Here is a 17,131-nt window from a genome sequence, read left to right as displayed (position 1 = left end):
GCAGGCCTGTGTGTGGGGGGGTGTCTGTGTAGGGGCCAGAAGTCAGGACCCCATCTCCCCGTCTGCCTTGTGCAGTTGAGGAGAGCACTGTTCAGGGAGTTGGGAGATTTTTGCAGTGCTGTGTGACTCAGGCAGTTGGCTATCCTGCTGGGCCTTGGTGTCCTTGGCATTTCTGAGGATACAATTTCCAGTCTCTGTCACCAAGGGGGAAGCAGGCAACATGAGAAGTGCCCGGGGGCTGTGTTGCTGAGGGCATTCCCAAAGACCCCTCAGCAGCCTTCAGGAACACTTTTCACTCCTGGGTCTCAAAAACCTCTTGGCACAAATGAATAAACCAGCCTGGGGGGAGGACACAGCCCCTTCCAGTGCTGGCCACTTGCTGCTCTCTGGGGTGTTGGACCCACATCTATCTCATTTTTAAAGAAAATTCAGAAGTCTGGGTTTTGGGGGGTAAATTTTCCTGTTTTTTTTTTTTTTTTTTAATATTGTCAACCAATAAAGAAAAACAAATTAAAAAAAAAAAAAAAAACACCAAATGGCAAATCAAACTTGTCTGCAGACCAGAAACCACCAGGGGCTACCAGGTTGCAACATTTCTCAAGGACCATCTCCTGAGGGCTGAGAGCAAACTGGGGAGACACCCACCTGTGGGAGGGCACCTGTCCCTATGGAATCTGATTACCCCTTGGTGCCCCCATTGAAATGGCAGGCGGGGGCGGTGGGGGTGGTGAGGGCGCAGGGGTTGGGTTGAGAGCTCGTTCCCTCCCGTGAGGCACAGATGGTTTTTTTAAAAATCAGTGTCAGCATTGGCTTCTTTCTGCTCTGATGAATAGATTCTAAAGAGGCAGTGACATTATTCGAGATAACTGAGGGAACAGAAAAAGGGTCAGCCAGGGAGAGAAAATGGCAGAGCCAGCAGATAAAGGGGAGGCCAGAGGGGGTGGAGCACCCCGGCTGGGGCACCCCCACCCCACAGCATTGCAATCCGTCCCCCAGAACCTGGCTCCCCGCGGCGGGGACTGGACTGCCGCCCCGCCCCAGGGTAGGGGAGGCCCAGACAGCTGCGCTGAGCCCGCCTGCTCTCAGCATCCTGCCTCCGCCACAGGGCCGCCCATTCCGCCTTTTCAATTCGATTCAGTTAGGCCTCCTCGCTCAGAAGCTTGTCTGCTCTGATCTCCAGTTTAACTGACAGGGGATTAGTGCTGTTTGTATTACACACACACTCTCGGGCTGTTAAACTGCTGCCCGCAGGGCCAGAGCCCAGATTATTTATGGAGCCTGCCTTACTGCCCTTTTTGGACCTGCTTCCTGTGGAGGGGTGGGGGAATTGAGATCCCTTGCTCTCTGCCCCACCCTTACAATCAAGGGGCCAGCCTGAATTCCCCAGCAGTTGAGCATAAGAGCCCAGATAGAATTGGGTTTGGATCCCTCCTCTGCACCTTTTGGCTATGTGACCTTGGGCAAACAACTTCACCTCTCTGGGCTTCAGTTCTTTTATCTGGAAAATGGATCCAGTTAGCCAACTTGTAAGATGGTAGTAGGGATTTAGTGAATTAACAGGTGTAGAGCTGTTAATAGGAGCTCTGGTAGCATAATGGCTAAAGCACTTGACTGCTAATCAGAAGGCTGGCGGTTCAAACCCACCAGCCACTCCTTGGAAGGAAGGTTGGGCAATCCTACTTCCGTAGTGATACTGCCTCGGAAACCCAAGGTGGGGTCGCTATGAGTCGGGGCCAACTCCACAGCACATAACAACAACAGCAGAGCCCTTAACAAGGTGGCTAGGTATTTGTTTAGCATTTTCATTCAACAGATATTATTAAGTGACAACTCTGGTGCCAGGGGCTGTTCTCAATTACTGAGGGAGTAATGGTGGACCAAGCAGGCACCATGCCTGACTTTTAGAAAGCTTATACTCTGGTGCAGGAGACAGAAAATAAACATGTGATCACTCACAGTACTACATGAATTCACATAGGGAGGGCAGGGAAGATGATGGTAATGACGATGGTGGTGATGATGGTGATGGTGATGGTGATGGTGATGGTGGTGATTATGATGGTGGTGATGGTGATGATAGTGATGGTGGTGGTGAGGATTATGATGATGGTGCTGATGGTGGTGGTGATGGTAATGGTGGTGATGGTGCTGATGGTGATGATGATGGTTATGATAGTGATAGTGATGGTGATGGTGCTGATGGTGGTGATGGTTATGATGGTGGTGGTGATGGCGGTGATGGTTATGGTGGTGATAGTGGTGATGGTGGTGATGGTTATGGTGGTGATAGTGGTGATGGTGGTGATGGTGATGAGGTGATATTGGTGATGGTGATGGTAATGAAGATGGTCATGGTAATGAAGATGGTCATGGTGATGATGATGATGGTGGTGGTGATGGAAAGGAATCCTACCCCAGAACCTTTGACCCCTCCTGTTCCCTCTCCTGGAACATCTCACCCACACTCTGTCCCTGACCAGCCCTCCCTCTAAAGTAGTTCTCCTCTGTGGCTCCCTGTCTCTCCCTTTGTTATTTCTAAATTGTTCGATCATTTGTTGACTTGTTTTATTTCTTGTCTTCCTGGTAAGTAATTAGCTCCCCAAGGTCGGGGTCATGGCCATTTGGCTCATGGCTATCTCCCTTGAGTCCAGCACAGTGCCTGGTACATGAGAAGAGCTTGAGTTTTTCTGAATGAATGAATGAATGAATGAGAAATAGAAAAATAGACAAAAAGTAGCACATCTTGCCTGCAGTGTGGCCATGCTGCTCAGCTCAGGAAACCTGGCCATCTTGAGCCCACATCCCAGCCCCCAAAGGGGTTAGCTGGTCTAGGGATGAGGGGGGTAGAGGTCCTGGTCAATGAGGGTGGGTGCTTCTTATCCTTTCTTTACTTAAAGAGGAATAAAGGCCTCCCCAGACCCTCCTTTTCCTCTCAGCCAGGGGGACTGGTGAGAGGAATAAAACCCACTGCCATTGAGTCAGTTCCAACTCCCAGTGACCCTATGGGTCAGAGCAGAACTGCCCCATAGGATTTCCAAGGCTGTAAATCATTACAGAAACAGACTACCTCATCTTTCTCCCATGGAGCAACTGGTGGGGGTTTGAACCACTGACCATTTGGTTAGCAGCCAAATGCTTTAACCACTGTACCACCAGAGCTCCTGATGAGAGGAATAGGATTTCTAAAGCCCTTTGAAGTGCTGGCTGGAAGATCCCAGGCCTAGGAAGTATCCCATTTTTGAATATATTTAAGGGAATGCTGCCCATTGCCCATCTATACCCCTTTCCATGCTCCATTTATAGACTTTGGGGGGTGAAGGTTCCTGGCCTTGCACAGCAGGTGCCAGTGCCCAGGTCTGGAAATGTATAAAATTTAGTGCAATAGCAGCCGGAGCTCTGGTAGCGTAGTGCCTAAGGCACTTGACTGCTAACCAGAAGGCTGGAGGTTCAAACCCACGAGCCACTCCTCAGAAGGAAGGTTGGGCAATCCTACTTCCGTAGTGATACTGCCTCGGAAACCCAAGGAGGGGTCGCTATGAGTCAGGTCTGACTCGACGGCACATAACAACAACAACAATATAACAGCCACCACTTACTGAACACATGCTTTAGGCCACGCTCCCATGCATGACCTCATTGAAGTCTCACAATAGCTACCAATGGTGGGTGCTGTTGTCTCCATTCTCCAGAGGAGAAAACTGAGGTTCAGGGTGGTGTCAGGACACAGCTCATGTCACCTAGACAGGAAAGGGTGGAGCTGGGGTTGAAACCCAGGACTCTGAGGTTAAATAGTTGCTCTTCCATCTGTTATCTCCTACATGCCAGACACCTTTATGTGCAATGTCTCCTGACATCTTAGGAAGTGAGTACTCTGTCCTCCATCTTGCAGAGGAGAAAAGCAAGACCTAGAGTAGTGAAGGACTGGCCTACAGTCTCAAGTCCTGTAGTAGGTAGAGCTGGTTGCAAGGGCAGGTCTGCCTGACTTCATATCCAGTTTGTAGTATCTACTCTGAAGTTTCTTCCTCAATTCAAGTCCCTGGATTGTTTCAGATTAGTGGGAAGCCCTACATAGGAGGTGAAGGGTGAATACAACTAACCAGCAGTTGTTGAGTCCCTCAAGAAGCCCTGAAATAAGACAATCCCTGCTGGAACAAAGATGTTATCCAGTTGGGAGGATGATGCATAAATATGTAAAGAGTCATAAGAACCAAATAATAAAGTTTTAGACAGTCTTACAGGGACATGTATGATACACAATTCAGAGGAGTTGGTCTGGGAAGCTGACCTTGAAGGACCCATAGATTTTGAAAACAGAAGTCCACATAATAATCATGACAGTTGCAATGAGTTAATAATCACTATAATCATAGCAATCATTACTAATCACTATAATTCAGCCCCATGTTGTTGGTATTGTTGTTCCCATTTCACACATGAAGATGCTGAGGCTCAGAGGGGTGAAGCAGCTGTCCCAGGCAAGCCAGCTAATAAGTGGAACTCAAGGCTTGGTCATCTGACCCCAACACTAGTTTTTCTCCTCCAACCCTGGATAGTCCCATAATCTCACTAGCAGGATGCTGCCTGGCCTGAGTCTTGGTGGCTGAGCTAGCATTCATTCCCAGGGCCAGCTCATTGGCCAAAGCCTGAGTTTGGCTGGGGCCAAGACAGCAAGTAGACATATTACCTGAGTTCATACTGTGTGCTGGGCACTAGGGTCTTGGGAGTGAATAGGACCCAGCCCTGCCCTCCAAGGCTTGCAGCAGAGGAGAGCCAGCTAACAATGACAGCAGGTTTGGGTTGTCATGGAGCCCAGTGAAGGGTGCACATCCCAGCCTGGAGGGATTGGGAAGGCTCCCTGGAGGAGGAGGTGCCTGGGCAGAATTTTGGCTGGAGGCAGAGGGGACCAGTCAGCAAAGGCACTGGGTGAGCAACGCTGTAAGAGGTACAGGGATGCCACAAATGCCTTGGTGTTTAGATGAAGCCTATAGTATGAGGCAGTCTGTGGATGGGGCAAATGGTTAGAGTGCTCAGCTGCTAACTGAAAGGTTGGAAGCTCAAGTCCATGCAGGTATGCCTCAGGAGAAAGGCCTGGTGATCCACTTCTAACAAATCAGCTAAAGAGCATAATTGTACATAGAGGGCTGCCCTGAGCCAGAACTGACTCAACTTGATAGCAGCTGGCTTATAGGGTGAGGCAGGGCCTGAGCCAGCCTGAAGCAAGCTTTATCTGGGGGGCCTGGGCAGCCAGAGCAGGTGTTAGCCAGGGAGGGCAGGGTCACCACCATGCTTTTGAAAGCCCTCTGCTATATGCAGTGGGGTAGGGGAAAAGGAAGAGGGGAGAAGTGACAATGGCTCAACAGTGGCATTAGGGACAGGTGGAGAGGTGGTAACAGGTGCCCCGAGGGGCCTTCCAGTCTTGGAGTCTACCTTGTCTCTCCTGTTCAGGGGAGCAGGTCTCCTATTTTGATAGTCTCTTGCCAGAGGTGGGGCCTCTTTGCTGGTTCCCTTGTTGGCATGTAAGTCCCTTAAGGACAGAGGTTTCCTGGTTCATTTCTGTACCCTCAGTCCCCCACACAGACCCTGGCATCTGTCACTGCTCAGTCAGAGCAGAGTCGTGGAGGAAAAAAGTCAAGGTATTAGTTTTAGCATGGTTGACCGCGGCCCCTCTGGCAACAACAGCAGCCCGGCCCGATTGGCATCTGGGCAGGGCAGGTCTCCTGGGGCCACCTCTCCTGTGGGTGGCTCTGTGAAATAAGTGGCGTTGATGTCAGCAGATGCCTGTCACTTTCCTTCCCCACGAAGTCTCAACTGTCAGAGTAATTGAAATAGTCACTGCCTATCATTGCATTTGAGTTTATTGGCAGTTTCATTGTCTCTGAAAAAAAGAAAAAAAAAAGAAAAAAACCTCCTTTTCTCTGTTGGTGCTTGCATCGGGCAAGAGTCTGGGGACAGCAGAAGACGCAGGTAGTGGGTGCTGGTTCTGCTGGCCTGTGGTCACCAGGGGCAGAAGACTCCTGCGTGGGCCCCATTATTCCTTGACTGTAGCCAGAGGCCACCCGGGGGACCTTTTCAGGGGGCAAATGGGGAATGAGAGAACAGAGAGAGGTCTCTGAGGATCCCATGGAAATAGCCACAGTGACCAGCTGGGGCAGCCCAGACCCCACTTGGGGTCCTCAGGCCCTTCTCCAGCCCTCCCAGGTGGGCACTGGGGAGGCGTCATGGTGCTAAGGGCAGAGCCTGGTTTATGGTGTCGACCCACCTGCGTACAGTTCTCAGCTCAACATATCACACGCTACGCACCGTAGGACAAGGGCTTCATTCTGCAGACCCTCAATGTCCCCCTCTGTCAGGTGGGGACTTGCATTGGCTGAGTGACTTCTGTTGACTGAGGGCTTAATCTGGGCTGAGCCCCCATTATCCCATTCAGTCCTTACCAGAACCCAGAGAGGTGAATGCTGTTAAGATGCTCATGGTGGTGGTGTGCGGTGTTGTCGAGGTGGTTCTGGCCCAGTAACTCTGTGAACAACAGAACGAAACCCTGCCCATCCTGCACCAGCCTCTCAACCATTGCTGTGTTTGAGCCCATCATTGCAGCCACTGTGTCAGTCCATCTCATTGAAGTCGTCCTCTTTTTCTCTGACCCTCTACTTTACCAAGCATGACGGCCTTCTTCAGGGCCTGGTTCCTCCTGAGAACATGTCCAAAGGACATGAGACAAAGTCTTGCCACCTTTGCTTCTAAGGTGCATTCTGGCTGCACTTCTTCCAAGACAGATTTGGTTGTTCTGGCAGTCCACTGTATGTATATTCAGTATGCTTCCATACACCATAATCTTCCTTGTAATAGTGTGGAAACCAAGGCTCAGAGAGGTGAGGTGGCCTGCCTGAGGTCACCACAGCAGGGAAATGGCAGAGGCCCAGGTGATGAGACTCTCGGCCTGGCTGTGAACCCACCTCTCTGAGTGGGAGAGGTGGAGGCAATGCATATCAGCACAGTGCTGGGCACAGAGGGAACAGCTCTCTCTTATTATTATCATTGTTGGGTAGTATTGCCTTCAGCGAGGCCCAAGGCACCTCCCAAGGCATGGAGTGAGTTCAGGGCTTGGACAAGGGGCTGAGAGGACCCAGCGCTAATGCGAGGGCTTGGAAGAACACTTCATTGTCCAAGTCGCACAGAAGGAAGATGAGGCCCCGAGATCTGCCAGGTGCTCAAGATACCCACCCAGCCAGGGCGCCAGAGACAGCCGTTAAGGCCATAGGGCCAGGAGTTAGTGACACTGAGTCTCAGTCCTGCTGGCCAGCGACACGTTGCCGAATGTCCCTCAGTCTGTTTCATCCTCTGTGAGACAGGCTGATGATAGATCCCCTCCTCGGGCTGAAGAGCCAAATGTTGACACTGCATGGGAACAAAAGAGGACAGAATGTACGTCGTGAGGACTCCTTCAAGATCTCTAGACCCCTTCATGGTACAGAGGAGGAAACAGGCCCAGAGAAAGCGAGGGTTTTCCTTGTAGTCACACAGCAGAGCAGGGCCTTGTGCTGCAACCTCCTGATCCCTAGTCCCGTGTCCTGCCCTCCCAGCACAGTGGCTTCAGCCAAGTCCCCTCCCCAGCTCACCCGTCCTCCCTGTGTCTTGGGGTCCCCGTGGCTCCCAGAGCCCGAGCCGCAGGCCTGCCGCGAAGAATACCGTTCTCCCTCTCCCCGGCATACTGAAGGTTTTGAAAGTTAAAGTATTACTGTCGGCTTTGTTGTTGCCTAACTACGACAGGCAAATTGAGGACCAGTTGTCAAAATGTCAGTGCACAACAAATCAACATGCAGAACGAGTCCCAGCGCTCCGTGGTGTATAATTAAACAAAAAATCCCTTTTAGAAATTTCAGCGAGCGTTGGTTCCACTTTATATTTGTCTGTGTGATTAATAAAGGCAGCTAATTTTCAGACTTTAAAAACAGCTAGAAAATAGCTCCTAATTACATATTAGGTTCCTAGCGGCCCCCGCTGAGCTCCGTCGGCATTGGTGGGCCGGAGAATTTGGCAGAACCTTAATTGCATTCTGAGCATCATCTAATTTTAGTTAAATGTAATGTAATCAGCAGCAGATGTCTGAAATAAAATATGAATTATGAATATGATGAAATTTCATTCTTGAATAAAAAAGTAATTTGCTATTTAGTTCATTAAAGTCTTCGAGGTTTATTAGGAGCAGGTAGATACAGCCCGGTGAGGTTATATATTAAAATGATATCTGGGAGAGAGAGAAACACCAAAAGAAGGAGGGATTCCATCCAGGAGTATCCAAACAAACCAGACCCATGGCCATCCAGTTGGTTTTGACTCAGAGCAACCCTGGAGAACAGAGAACTGCCCCCAGAGGGCTTCCAAGGCTATACATCTTTACAGAAACAGACTGCCTCATCCTTCTCCTATGGAGTGGCAGCTGGTGGGTTCAAACTGCTGACCTTTTGGTTAGCAGACAAAGGCTTCACCACCGAGCCACCAGAGCTCCTTCCAGGAGTGTCCAGTTACTGTTAATTAATGTGGGGTCTCGGGTTGGACCCAAGTCCAGCCTAGCCCAACAAGTCCCTCGGGCCCTTAGCAGTGGGCCTGGAGACCTAGGACCAGGGGGCTTGGATGGGCAGCCTTGGATGACTCTGAACCCTGCGCCCACCCCTGGCATCCTGCCCTGAGGTCACTTCCTTCCCAGCTGGGATGAGTACCTTGGCGTCTGCGATGGGCAAGCCCTAGACTTGCTGGTGGTGACACCCCTTCTATGCCAGATGCTGTACTTTGCTCAGTGACACAGCTTGGGGCAGTGCCTCTCACTGTCTGAGTGATCTTGGATCCCGGCCTCAGTTTCCTTTTCTGCAAAATGAGGATAACAAAAGCACCTGTGGACGAGCCGGTGGCGCAAACTTCTTTTCTTTTTTTTAATTGTGATTTGGGTGAAAGTTTACAGAGCAAATTCATTTTCCACACAGCAGTTCATACACATTTTGATTCATGACATTGGCTCCAATTCCCCACAATGTAACAGCTGTCTTCCCACTTCCTCCCTATATGTTGGTGCAAGCATTTGCAGTCGTCTGCTACCTAATGGTTAGTTGTTCAAAGCCACCCAGTAGCAACACAGTAGAAAGGCCTAGTGAACTACTTCCATAAAGATTACAGCCCAGAAAACCCAATGGAGCAGTTCTCCTCTGTAATGTTAAGTCAGAGTTGACTTGACAGCACCAGGTTTTTAATAGCACCTATCAGACCCTCTGCATTGCGCTGGGAATGTGGCAGAGTCCCTGTTCAGTGTTAGCTGTCGTTGTTGGAGTTCTTATTAGTCGTAGAGGTCACATGAGATTAGTATTAAAATGTCTTCTTTTGTTTCATCTTTATGAGCACCCTGTGATACAGAGATTACAAACTCTATTTTGTTTTTCAGATGAGGCTCAGGGAAGTTAAACAACTCATCCGCAGTTGCACAGCTGGTAATTGCTGGAGCCGAGATTTGAACCCAGGACCATCCTGCTCCTGCTGCTTCCTGCTGCATCCAGCGTGGTGCCCAGAGAGTTGGCTTGGTGTGAGTCCTGGGCTGAGGATTCTGGGAGAGGATTGAATGGAGGAGAGGCGGGAGAGGGGGCTCATCACCCCAGATTCGAGACATAGAGGCAAGTGGGGGACAGAGGGCGGGCAGGAGGCTGGACAGCAGGGATAGGCCAACATCTTAGGCTCTGCCAGAGCCCATTCTAGGGCAGTTCGGGGACAGAGGCTTCCTCTCCACCCCTGCTTCACACCAACCAATAATTTCCTGCAATTATCTGGAAAAGATTAATTAGCAAAGTGCACTGTATTGACTCCAGGTTGCCCCAGCGATCGATGAACTTGGGAGAAGTCTCTCAGGGGCTTGCAGGAAAGAAGAGAACTTGAAGCGTGGTGGGGGTGGAGGCCCAGCTGTAGTGGTCTGAGCCTGGTTCTCCTGCACTGAGCTAGGCCAGTTGGTCCCTGCATTGCCCAGCTCTGCAGGACTCCCTCTTGGCTCTGAGCAGCCCCTTTGCCTCTCTGTTCCTCAGTTTGCCCACATGTAACATGGGTGGCTGGGCTTTTCCTCAGGCTGCCATCCACCCACGGATCCTTCTGCTGCTCTCTTAAGTTCTGGGAGAAGAGCAAACTCGGGAGGGATAGGAAGCTGTAGAGCAGGCCCTGTGGAGGCAACCCTCTTCTCTTGGGTTCAACTTCCCTGGCTGACATGGCAGCCTGCTGGGATCCAAGGAAGCATCAAAGAGTCACTGCATCGGCCACTCGGGTGAAGGAGAACAGCTGATCTTTTCAAAGAATCACCCACTATAACCCCAGAGAACTCTGGGCTGGCTCTGGTTTCCAATTGGGGTAAAGAGTTGAATGTATTCAATATGGTAAATAGGACAGTCCCAAGAGTCAGGCTAACAAGGGTTCAAATCCTGGTTCTGCCATCTCCCTGCCATCTCACCTCTCTAAGCCTCAGCATCCTCATCTGGAAACAGCATCCTACTCCTCCCCACCTTCTCCCATTAGGAGTTTTCAGTGGGTCAGTGTATGGCTGTGTCCCAGCCAGTGCCCAGCACAGAGCAGGGGTGGGTTGAACAAGCATGTGAGGCCCAGCCCAGCCTACATCTAGCAGCACCCCATAAGCACTGTGCTGAGGTTGTACAGATGGAGTGAGGGTGATGGAGGGAGTTCTGTATAGAGAGGTGCAAACCAACAAGGGACACACACAGAGACCCCCCCCCAGGACCTTCAGTCAGCAGCACGCCATAGGCCTGAAGGGGCAGAAATGATGTTACTCGGGGGCAGAAATGATGTTACTCGAGCTCAGAAAGCCATGGTGACACCCAGACGGCACCACCAGTTGGGAGCCCTGGTCCAAAGGGACACAGCAACTGCCAGGAGCTCAGTGTCGGAAACAGACAAGGGCAAGACCAAAATATCCCCAGCCCTCCTTAGACTTGAGGATGCAAGACTTCTACTGGCTTCCTCTGGACACATCGCGAGGAAAGACCATGCTAGAAAAGGACATCCTGTTTGGTGAAGTGGAGGGTCAGCGAGAACGAGGAAAGCTCTCAATACGGTGGACTGACCCAGTGGCCACTATAGTGGGCTCCAGCCTACAGCAACCCTGAGGATCGCACAGGGCCCAGCAACCTTTGCTCCTGTTAAACATAAAGCCACCATGAGTCCAGAACTGACTGGACACCAGCTAACAGCTCCCTTCTCCTGACCTCTAGCCCCGCAGCCTGTCTCTCTCCATTGGCTGAGCCCTACAGAAAGCCAGAGAGCAGGGAACCCATAGATGGACCTGGGCAGGGCAGAGGAAGGATGAATGGACAGGGAGCAAAAAGAAAAACCCAGCCTCGCCCCTCTTCCAGGGCCTCATGTAAGTGTTCTAGAGGGAGTGGAGAGAGCAGTGGGAGTAGGGGCCGGCGGCACTGACTTCTCCCCACGATACTAACACCGGGACCCAGATGATCTCTCCCAGTTGCCTCCCTTCCCTCTCTCCAGAGGGCCTCACCCTGCCTGGTAAGAAGACTGTTAACTCATATCACAGGCTCCCAAAACAGTGCTCCTGGGGAGCTGCAGAGGATGGCCAGACTGGCTCGGCTCGCCAGCCCGTTTCCTTGCCCGTGCCCTGGGTTTAGCAGCCTCACCTCGAGGAGGCTGAATGGATCATCAACAAAGTCCCTGGCCCAGTACTCGACACACGGTAGGTGCTCCATGAAGCATTGACCTTCCCGTTCCACTGCCGTGTCACCTGGTCATGATGGGCTCTCACTGTGTCCCAGGCCTGCAGCAGTGAAACTCGGAGAATCCTTTGTCTAGCAGTGAAACCTAACTGAGCATCTCCTCTGAGTCAGGTTCCAGGGACACGATGGCAGCAAGGTAGTCCTGGATCCTGTTCCTAGTTGTCCCCAGTGTCTTGGGGAGGCAGACTTGAAGCTGGAGGCTCCAGAGTTTGTGGTGTTGAGGGCAGCACGGGGGACTGCAGGAGGGGCCTAGACACCAGTCAGCAGCAACTGTCAGAAGAAAGAACCCCTCCCTCACCCTTATTTCCTGCCTTATTTGCAGCCAGGAACCTGGGAAGCTGCCCCCAGATAGGGTGGCTCAGTGTGCAAGGCCTCAGCAGGCAGGTCCAAGGAGCCTTCAGTCCTGGACTATATGGGTGCTGGGTACCCCCTCCGCTCACCTCCCATATCCACCCCTCACCACCCACCACACCCCGAGGGTGCCTGCCCACCGTCCCCTGGCCACTCCCCAGCCCAGGTCAGCCACCCACCCCTGCTCTATTCATCAAGGGCATGACAGCTAAAATTCATTTGAAGATGAAGAAAGTGCTCGCTAATCCTTTCTGCAAGACATTGATAGACTAGCAGCTCTGGGAGAATTGCACAGCAGTAATGAAATTAGCCTAAAACTGCTGGCGGATTGCAGATAATTGCCCTTGTCTGTCACTAGGAATAACATCTTCCAAATCCAACACAATGATTGTTCAAGTTGCAGGAATTTCGTTTCTTATCTTTTTTTTTTTTTTTTTTTAAGAGAGGCAGGAGAGGCAGGGCCAATCCGGGCCTAGAACCTCTGCCTGGGCAGTAGCTAGGAGTGGAAGGCTTGGGTGCCCGCAAGCTGTCCACCTTCCTACTCCTCAAGGCCCCCAGGAGCCCCGGCCTCAGCCAGAGAGACGCGCGTGGAGGGAGGCGAGGGGCTAAACCACAGTCCCAAGGACGTTCATCCTAGGGCCCTTTGCGGGTCCTGTCCCCAAACCCTGATTTCTCCCTGCATGCCCTTGAGCCCTGGTGATGCAGATAGTTAAGCGCTCAGCTGCTAACCATAATATTGGCGGTTCGAACCTACCCAGGGCAGAAGGGCCTGACAGTCTGCTCCCGGAAAATTTACAGCCAAGAAAACCCTACAGGCAGTTCTGCTCCATCCCATGGGGTCGCTAGGAGTCAGAACCTACCAATAAGAAGCCCCCCCACTGCCTGCATGTTACAGCTGGGAAAAACCCTAGGTGGGGAGGAGGGAGGAGAGAAAATACTGGGGAACTGTGCCACAGCAGTGGTGGCCCTGGATGTATGCAGGGCAGAATCTGGTTGGGAGAGGGGTCAGAGGACTGGTCTGAAAGTTGCATTTATGCCGTACGTGGTAGTTAAGTTTGTGTGTCAACTTGGCGAGGTCTGGTTGAGTGGCTGGGCAGCTGAATGTAGTTATTCCCCATGGTAAGATTGGTAATTAACTCCATGGTGGAATGTATTGGAGCAGTTGAGTAGCTGCTTTAGGGATGTGGTCTGCATCCCGTATATAAAAAGCAGCTTTGGGAATGGTCTCTAGCTTATGGCACGTTTGAACCCTGCATGTGGCCATGTCATTGTTCAGCAGCCTGCCATGCTCTGCTGACCTTGGAACTTTCAATGGACTTGAATTAATGGTCTGCCGTGTGGTTTGGTAATGTCAGGACTGTGCTTTTTTACTTATCAGCCTTGGGCTTGTCAGCCTCAGCAGCCAGCAGCTGTCTGAGTGAAGAAAAGCCTCTAGCTTCCATGGGCCGGGAGCAAGAGGCAGAGCTGAAGCCTAAGGTTGAGGGACTTTCACCCAGCCCCTAGAGCCTGGCACTTGGAACTCGGACTTAAAGCCTCCAAACTGTAAGAGAACAAGCTCTTGTTTCTTCAAGCCATCCCATTTACGGTATATTCTTGTCGGAGCCGCACTAGGTAACCAAAACACCTGGTGAGACCACAGCAGTTATTCATGAGACAGAATGGACGGGGCAGCTGGGACCTCCCCAAGTCACCCTCCAGTGCTGCCTGAGGGCCTAGATTCCCAGAGAGGAAAGTACTGAGAAGGGACTGTTCCTGGATTCCTAGGTGTCCCAGGCTGTTGGCAGGCAGTTGACACTGACTGAATGATGTCATAGAACGTGCAGTGTCAGCAGCAGCACGTCGGAATGTCAGCATAAAGGGGTGGCAGGTTAGCAATGGAGAATGGTTGATGTCAATATCATCAGATGATGTCACAGACCATTTGAATGTCAATATCATGCTGTGTTCAGATAGCAGTAGCTTGTTAAGTTTGAATGTCCCTGTCACAGGAAGTTGGAGTATAAAATCCTGGACCATTAGCACATCCATATCAATGACTCAAAGAATTTGGGAGCAGTAAAAGTCTCAGAAAGAGCCCTGGTGGCGTGGTGTTTAAGTGCTCAGCTGCTAAAAGATCGGCAGTTCCAGCCCACCAGCCGCCCCACAGGAGAAAGATATGGCAGTCTGCTCCCATAAAGATTTACAGCCTTACAAACCCTGTGGGGCAGTTCTATTCTGTCCTATAGCATCTCTGAGTCAGAATTCAACTTGACAGCAGTAGGTTTGGATTTTGGTTTGAAGAGTCTCAGAGATTGCTCATTTGATAGAAACTGAGTCCCAGAGAGGTTAAGTTATTTGCATAAGGTCACAGAGCAAGAAGACCTCTATGCAAGCTTCATCAAGGTTTTGTCTAGGCTGACCCTGGGAGAACATACACCCCTTCCACTCCTCCAGGCCTCACCTATCCCAGTCCCCCTGAGGGCACTAGTCCTTGGTGCTCAGCTCTTAGGGCTATGCCATGTTCTAGGGTTCATAGCAGTCTCTCCCAAAATCCCCCTGGCCTGCCCCAGCTATTCCTCTGCTACCCTCTGTTAATCACTGTCATTCCTATGCACCAGCCGTCAACCAAGCCACACTCTCCATAGCTTCGTCCATTTTGATCAACCTGAGAGTGAGACGAGGCTATAGGGAGATAGAGTGGGCTGGAACTTGGAGGGGGAGTCACGACTCCCCACCGAGGTTTCAGGAAGAAATTGATGCTTGAGCAGGGTCTTGAGCAACCAAATGGGGTTGAGGTCAGGGGTAGGCATGGTGATGGCTGGGCATGCCCACTGAATGGGGAGGAGACTCCAAATGATGGAGGGTAGGAATGATGGGACCTGATGGTGTGGAGCCATTGTTCAAAGTCCTCTGACCGGTCCAATTTCATGGGCATCTTCCAACACCCCAACTGGCTCAGGGTGACTCACTTGGATCCACAGTTCTCAAAATGTGATCCACAGACTTCTGGGGGGTGTGACTTAAGACTGTTTCAGGGAATCTACAAGGTCAAAACATTTTCATTATAATAATAAGACATTATTTGACTTCTCACTTGTGTTGACATTGGCAGTGATGGTGCAGAGCTAATGGATGGATAAAATTGTCGGCCTCCTCACAGGAATCAAAGTAGTGGCACCAACAGGTAAAAGAAATCAGTTAAAAACAAACACAGTTCCACTTTCACTGAAGGACGCCCTTGATGAAAAGTGAAAATCATTAATCTTTTAAAATCCCAGCCTTCGAGCACCTGTCATTTCTATATTCTGTGTGCACACAGGGCGCCTCGGGTATGTTGGGGGCTCTGGAAAAGTGCGTGAGATGCAAGTTGCGAGCTGCAGTAGCCACTTTCTCGAGGGACACCCTTTGACTTGAAAGAGCAACTCACAAACTAACGCATTTCAGACTTGGGCATTTGGCAGATATTTTCTCAAAACTCAACAAAGTTGCCTGTCAACTGACAGTATTTGTTGCCAATGATAAAATTTGACTATCAAGTGAAAATTAGAATTTTTGGAAAACTTGTATCTGTCACCATGAGTTTGACAGCTTCCTACTCAAAGACACTCCCAAAGAGATGGGTGGTGGGAACAATAATGAATGTGATGTTTTTGATATTGTGTCATGAAAAGTGTCAACATTTGGAAGAGCTGTGTGACTCAGTGAACCAATGTTTTCCAAATGACCAATGCTTGGTGTTAACAAAATGCGAGAAAGAGCCACACCAAGTACAAAACAGGCCAAGGGGTTTTAATTTCACAGCATATGAAGAGTGACCGGATGTGGTTTCAGATTTCATATTGCAGCTGACCCTTATTTAAGAAACTCCTATCACTGCACAAACCATAGCTTCATCTCCCCTGAGACCAGAAGTACTAGATGGTGCCCGGCTACCACTATCTGAACAGGGCCACAAGAGAGGGCCCCTCACAGAAGAGGAGAAAGATGTGGACAGAACCTCAAATTTAGGAAAATAAGTAAATACTTACTGGACAGGTTGAGACCGGAGGACTCCCTGAAACTGTTGCCCTGAGATAGCGTTTAAATCAGAACCAAAACGAATCCCTGAGGTCACCTTTCAGCTACTTAGCAGACTGACTCACAAAATAAGGAATATCACTTATGAGTATTGTGCTCCTTTAAAGAAGCATCCTCATGAGACCCAACAGTCAACAATTATTTTAAAATAAAGAGGTAAGAGGGCAGGGAAGCTAGATTAATTGAAACAGAACAACCAGAAGGGAAATAATGAGAATGTTCTTGCATTGTGAAGAATGTAGCCAACTGAAGAACTTGGATAGAAAATGTTGAGGGGAACCTAAACTGCTGTGTAAACCTTCACTAAAGGTGAATAAAATATTACTTTAAAAAGAAAGAAAGAAAGGAAACTACCACTAGCCAAGTTTTGGATTAGTATCAAAGAAGAAATATCCAAATTATCTGAGAGGGCTATTAAAAATAACCACTTCCTGTGATGTTGATTCCAACTCATGGTGCCCCCCTGGGTGCTCATGGGGTTTTCAGTAGCTGATTCTCTGGAAGCAGATCACCAGGCCTTTCTTCTGAGGAACCTCTGATGGACTTGAACCTCCAGCCTTTCTTTGAGCAGCCAATTTGTACCAGGCAGGGACTCTATTAAAAATACTCCTCCCCATCTGGAGCAAAGAGGAATGAAGAAAACCAAAGATGCATGAAAACAGTTAGTCCAAGCAACTGATACACCATGTAATCCTTAGCATGTACAACTATGAGACCAGAAGAACTAGATGGTGCCCAGCTACCACTGTCAACCACTCAGCAAGGGATCTATGTAGAAGATCCTGGATAGAGAGGGAGAAGAGTGTGGAACAAAACTCAAAATAATTAAAAAAAAAAAAAAAAGGGGTGGGGTGGGGACCAGGTTTGCTGGTCTGATAGAGCCTGGTGGAACCCCTGAGACTATGGCTCCTAGCTGCCCTTCAGGTCTGGAATTGAACCCACACCTGTGGCTTCCAGCC

This window comes from Orycteropus afer, unplaced genomic scaffold (assembly GCF_000298275.1).
Source record: "Orycteropus afer afer isolate SDZICR_OR568_19922 unplaced genomic scaffold, OryAfe1.0 scaffold00487, whole genome shotgun sequence".
NCBI lineage: Eukaryota > Metazoa > Chordata > Mammalia > Tubulidentata > Orycteropodidae > Orycteropus > Orycteropus afer.
The sequence above is the reverse complement of the archived record's forward strand: the minus strand, read 5'-3'. Positions refer to the sequence as shown.